Raw genomic sequence first — 6,541 nt, 5'->3', positions numbered from 1 at the left:
CCGGTTTCAAAAAAAAAAAAAAAAAAAAAGAGAGTAAAGAGTACCTCAGATAGGCATAGAGCTGTCAATCTTATTGGGGAATAAATTTGGACTCAACCCAAATTTTAAAGGGACAAAAAGAACTTTAGGGAACTATTCATCGATGGTTTTTCGTTTACAAGATGATAAATATGAAAGTTGATTTCTAGTAATATATTTATTCAATTACTTTTACATTATCAAAATTTGACTTCCAGTAAAATGACAATATTAGAAGCTAAATCTAACTTTCGGTAAGATGTGAAAGAAAAAAAAATCGGTGCACTTTCAATTCTATCTCTCATTCTCGATAAAAAAGTGAGTTTTTTCATATTTTCGAAAGTTTTGTTAATTTTAAAACTTTCGAAATTTAACTTTTCATAAAATTTAACCAATTTCGAAAACTTTTGATAAATGTCAAAGTTTCGAAATACTATTTTTCAGGTTCCTCTGAAACTTTCAAAATTTTAGATAAATTTTGAAAGTTTCGAAGTATGATTTTCGACAAAACATTAAAACTTTTGAAAGTTTTGATAAATTTGAAACTTCTGAAATGTAATGCTCGAAACTTTCAAATTTTCGAAGTAATTTAATTTTGAAAATTTCAAAAAATTCGAAACTTTTGAAAGTTTCAATTTATTTAAAAAAATACCCGTTGTCTGTTATAATTTAAATTTTATTTTAATTTTTTTATAATATTATTATTAATTAAATTTATTACTATTTTTAAAATTATGTATGAAATTTATTACTATTAATTTATTATTATAAATTTATTACTTAAAAAAATGCATTTAAGAACTTTCGTTTCCAAACTTTCAAAATTTGTTTCAGAAGTTTCATTGAAGACCAAACTTCCGAAATAATTTCGGAACTTTCTATCAATACCAAAGTTTCAAAACTGAAAAAACTTCATGTTTTTGAATTTTACATTTCGAAACTTTCAGGTTGTTAGAAAGTTTCGAAGGTTTCAGATTTGGAAAATTAATGTTTAAAAAATTTCAAAGGTTTACTTTTGGATTTCGAAGGATTCAAATGTTTGAATGTTCGCAAATATGTGATTTGGAAAATTTAAATTTTCGAAGAAAATAGGTGAAAAAAAGATAAGGGAATTTTTGTGGGTTTTTACTAATAATATTAGGAGTAATTTAGTATTTTCCATGATGATGTAGGTGTGAGGTACAGATAGAGAGTGCACGGTACAAAACTCATAAAAAAATGAGAGAGCGTTTTGAACATTTACCAAAACATTAAATCTAAAGACCCCAATTTACAAAAAGCTCCTCGGATAGAAGCCGAAAAATCCTAAACTGACCCGTCTTATATACCCATTTTTTCAGATAAAATAAATTAGGAAATACAGAATTCAACATTTTTTGATAAAAAAATTGCTTTTGGAAAAAATTTAATTTTTTTATAGAAAATTCAATTTAAAATATATATATATATATAATAGTATTTTTAAAAAAACATATATATATAAAAAAATTATTGGATTTTTTTTTTTGAAAAAATAATATTTCCAAAAAATTCTCAACTGACAAAAAAATGTGGCCGGGGACTAGAAAGAGTTATCTTAAGAGTTTGTGGGATGGGAAGATCAACATAATTATACAAATTAACAATTTTGCAAAAAAATATTTTAAAAAGTTTGGACGATGCTTAACTCTAGTAGACTTACGGACCAAGAGAATCAATCACAAGGGATGTTCACTAGTACTACTATCATAAGAGTAGCATAAGGAATATTATCATGAAATTTATGTTTAGGCATAAATCAACATCATCATGCTCATGTATCAAATTAGAAAAAAATTTGTAGTAGTACGTAGGAATATTATCATTAGTTTTTCAACTAAGTTTTACTTTTACCAAACAACGCCAAAAGCTAGGTGTAACTCACGCTAACCAAAAGCCAACGCAATTGAGCTTAAAATATAGAGTTGAATACTGTTTGTGATCAAACTCCCTTTCGCTTTAATCTCTATTAAAATAAATGATTTCAATCCAATGAGGTGTTATATGCAAGATACAAGATCAAGTACTAGAAAGGAATAAAATGGAACCCATAATGATAATTTACTTGAAACTTCAGAGACAAAAGGACAAGAGAAATAAATTCACAACAATTGATATTTGTCCATAGAAATCTGAGTGATATTGACAACTTCACGGATCTTATCCGTATGTTTTTTTATAGGCGAAAATTAATAGCTACTATATATATATATAAAAAGAGAAATGAAATGTTAGCATAAAAGACTAAAATTTAAACCTCATAAATATAACTCTTTCGTTGTCACTAATAAAACCATTGAAATACTCATTCGATGACATTAGATTCTAAATATAATTTTTTCGTGTTTTTCTAGACATAATGAATATTTTGTAGGAACTACTACTAATTGATGATAGCTTCAGCATAAAAAATATGTACAAGTATTTTGACTTAATTGCATTTTTAATTTCCTATATTATTTTGCTTATAAATACTGTCTCAATTTTTAAAATAAGATATCTTAGTTCTCAACTATCATATTCATTACCGTTTTTGGTTCACATTCAAAAAAATTGTCCAAAAGATTGTGATATGACAAACTTTTTATCTACTTTGAATTCAACTCGAATACTATCTTGGTTAGTCTAAATTCAATCTTCCAATGAATAACACATTAAGAAGTTTAAGGTTTCCCCTTTGTGCAACTAAGGTCTAGGAGCAGAGCAGAGTGACCATTAAATTTAATTTTGAACAAGTGTCATATTTTATCATCTGAACTGTTACAAAAAAATTATTAAAAATCCATCAAGACAGTGTGAAATATGCAGAAAAATATTAATACTCTATCAATAGTTTTTCACTATTTTAGTTGCCAAAGCAAAAAATGCAAAAAGAAAGAATAATAATAAAACACATTGGTAATAATTAATAATTGATAAGTTATTGCAATTTTTTTAAAAAATATATCACTCTCGATAAAGTTTTGCATAACAATTTATTTCTTCAATCTTAAATATAAAAAATAAAAAAATTAAATCACAAAAAATTAATATATTTTGTTTAAAATTAAGACTAAATAAACATAATAAACTTCTTTCGAAACGTTTATGCGGTAGAAGTTGAAAGAAGAATAAGCATCACTTCACCTCATCAGTGCATGCCCCACATTCCTGGCTTCCAACTTCCAACTATACACTCTTTTCATTATATTTATTCTTTATGGAAATGGCAAATCCATTCCGGAAATTTCCGACACAAGGATTGAATTAGTTTAGCCTTGTTTAGTTTTGAATTGGAATCAAAGGTAAAAAAAGCTCTTCTGTAACTGAGACGCAATCTTCACTTTATAAGTTATTTCTATAAGTTGAATTAGTTCAATTTTATGAAACTTTTCTTTTTAAATTTATTAAATTACTACTATTAGACCATTTAAATTGCCTTTTAAATAATCAATGGTATATTAAAATCTCACATTAAATAAAAATATAGGATATGACTTAAAATTATGTTAATATCTAAGTGAGAGCAGTCTCACTTTATAAATAAATACCTACCTGAATTATAAAAAAAATTATTGGCGATAGTCGTTGAAAAGATGAAGATTGCTTGTCATTCATCTTTTAAGGCCTATACAATTAAATATCACCTTTGTTGTTCGTATTGGGTAATGGTGAATGGTCCTTTTCCTTTTATTTGACAGCAAAACGGTCCTTTTCCTTAGCAACGGGTGATAAACAAGAAATGCGTAAAAGGCTTCCTACAAAAGAACGATAATTTGTCGTATTATAATTGTTAATTGTTATTAGAATTTTATGAGTTTAATTTAATTAATAGAGATTTATTATTCATGTAAATTAGTTTTACATCCATCTAATGAGAATTTGTCCTATTTTTAAATAAGTCTACTTTGCATTTTAAAAATAATTAAGAAGTAGCGAATATTGAATTTTCATTGAAACTTGGTATAAAATTAGTTTACAAAGTTGCCTTTCTCATTTTCTCTTGTCTAAAAGTTATTGTTTATTTATATTTAAGTTTGGTTATATAATTATAACAACATAATTTGATTATTATACACTAACATAGAGAGAAAATTTGCTAGTTATAAATATATCTCATTTTGTAAATATTTAACACTGGTGCATGACACAGAGTCATATGCACTGCAACATGTCCTACAAATCACTGCAAATATTAATACATTCATAATTGGTTGTTTTCTTATTTATTTAACAATTTATTCTTATTTTACAAATACATATATTACAAATCACTACAAATATTGATATTATACTAAAAACTATGCAAAATATACTACTTTAAAATTTAGGTACGATTAACTCAACACTTTATAAATTGATTGAAATATATTTATTTTAAATTTAGAATCTGACTCATATTGCCAGTAAGTTTTATTAAAATGTTACTAAAATATTAATATTTTATCACCAAGATACATGTCACTTGGATATGTATGGAATCTGAAGTTCATATTATTGTATTTTGAAAACTTTGGTTACATTTAGATCCCTTAGATACACATGTTCATTATTTTTCATATTTACATAACATATATGTATTTTTATGAGTGAATAATATGTATTTCGAACATGTGAATTATACTAGGTGAATAATGTGAGTTATCGAATACTAGATATGATATTTCTATGCGTGAATTTGAACTCAAATTTATCATGTAACGAGAGTCTAACGCCTTCCATTAGATTCAACTTTATTGATAAAATAAAATGTTGTATATTTAATAATAATAATAGTGAGAGCTTCTGGGGAATATTCATAAATTGAAGGATTTTTAGTACATTACTTTCTAAATTAATAAATTAATTAACGACTATTTTTATGAATGAAATAGCTATTTGTCGACTTTTGTATTTTAGAAAAAAATATTTTATAACAAAAAAATAATTTTATTGTTTATAAACATTTTACTAATTTCTTACATTCTATTTTAAAAAATATTTAATATTCACAATTACGATTAATAAAATTCAAAAGAAGAAAAATTAATTGTTAACACTTTTGGTAAATAAATTTTAGTTATTATCATTTTAAATGATATAATTTTTTTTTTCAAAAAAAAAAAAGAACCCATTTGTCTATTAATTTAAATACCAAATGTACTGGTACATAATAAATAGTGAATATATTGTATAAATTCTTAATAATACAAAAATTATATAAGTTTAATTATAATTTGCATTCTTCTATTTTAATAATTTTTGAATTTTAGTTTATTTATTTCTAAATCATCAATTTTGATCCCTTAATTTTGTTAGCATATAAAATTAGACTCATTCTATTTTTATTATGCTGATGTGGAATATTTTAATATAATATGACATTTACCAGTTTAATAAATTAGTGCCATGTCAGATTATATTTAAATATATAATATTTTTACAAAATAAATAATATAAAAAAATAAAAAAACCATAAAATTCAATAAAATGCTAAAAAAATCTTTTAAAAACGAAAGAAAATATCCACAAAACCCGAGAAATCAATCAAAACCAGTAAAAATTACCAGAAAAACCAATAAAAAATATCTAGTTAAAACATTAAATATAAAATAGGATACTTATATATAAAAATAGATGTTTCAAAATTCATAAATAATTAAAATAAAAGAATAAAAACTACAATTACATAAAATATATAAACACATAGATGTAAAGAGATTTCCATCCTTTTGGTTATAATGGGATAATTTTATATATGGATCACGCGAGTGTAACTTTTTTATTCAATTAATTAATGAGAATGAGCTCTTTTTTTTTCTTTTCTAAATCAATTAATGAAAATGAGCTTTTAAAAAAAAAAATCAATGAATGAAAATGTATGTTATCTTAAATCGTGTGAATCATGTGCAAAAAATGCCTTTAAAATTGAAATTATGTTTTAATATTATTTTTTTGACTGAATATAAGTTTTAACTTTAGAAAAAATAATAATAATAAAATTTAATTTTTATATATTGTGAGTGTTTAGAATTAATTATAGTTAAAATTAAATATTTTTAATAATTTAAAAATTAAAACAGATTGACAATGTATAATGAATTAAATCCATTATAATCTATGCATCCATATAAAAGCAATACATGATTTTTGTGTGGTTTTTTCTTCAAACTTATCATTCATTTAAATAATTTTATTTGTAAATTTATACTTCCTTCCTAATCAAATAATTGAATTTTTTAAAATTATTATATTTATAATTTATAATAAATACAGCGAGGGGAATAATTTTCTGTCGATCAGAAAAAGTAAAGTGGAAAATCAGTAGAAAATATAGTAAAAAGGTGAACATTTTTTTTCTTCTGAGAAAGTAGGGGGAGTGAGAAGGAGGGTGTTTGGATTGATAAGCATTTCTACCCTACGTTAGGCTTACGCATATGCAAAGCCGTTACTTTACTATCTGAATGGAAGAATTTCACTCTTAAATTGACGAAAACACCCTTCCATGGAATATAATACCCTTTACGCCCAAATATCCATTTCATTT

The sequence above is a fragment of the Cicer arietinum genome, chromosome 7, assembly GCF_000331145.2.
Source record: "Cicer arietinum cultivar CDC Frontier isolate Library 1 chromosome 7, Cicar.CDCFrontier_v2.0, whole genome shotgun sequence".
Lineage (NCBI taxonomy): Eukaryota > Viridiplantae > Streptophyta > Magnoliopsida > Fabales > Fabaceae > Cicer > Cicer arietinum.
The sequence above is the reverse complement of the archived record's forward strand: the minus strand, read 5'-3'. Positions refer to the sequence as shown.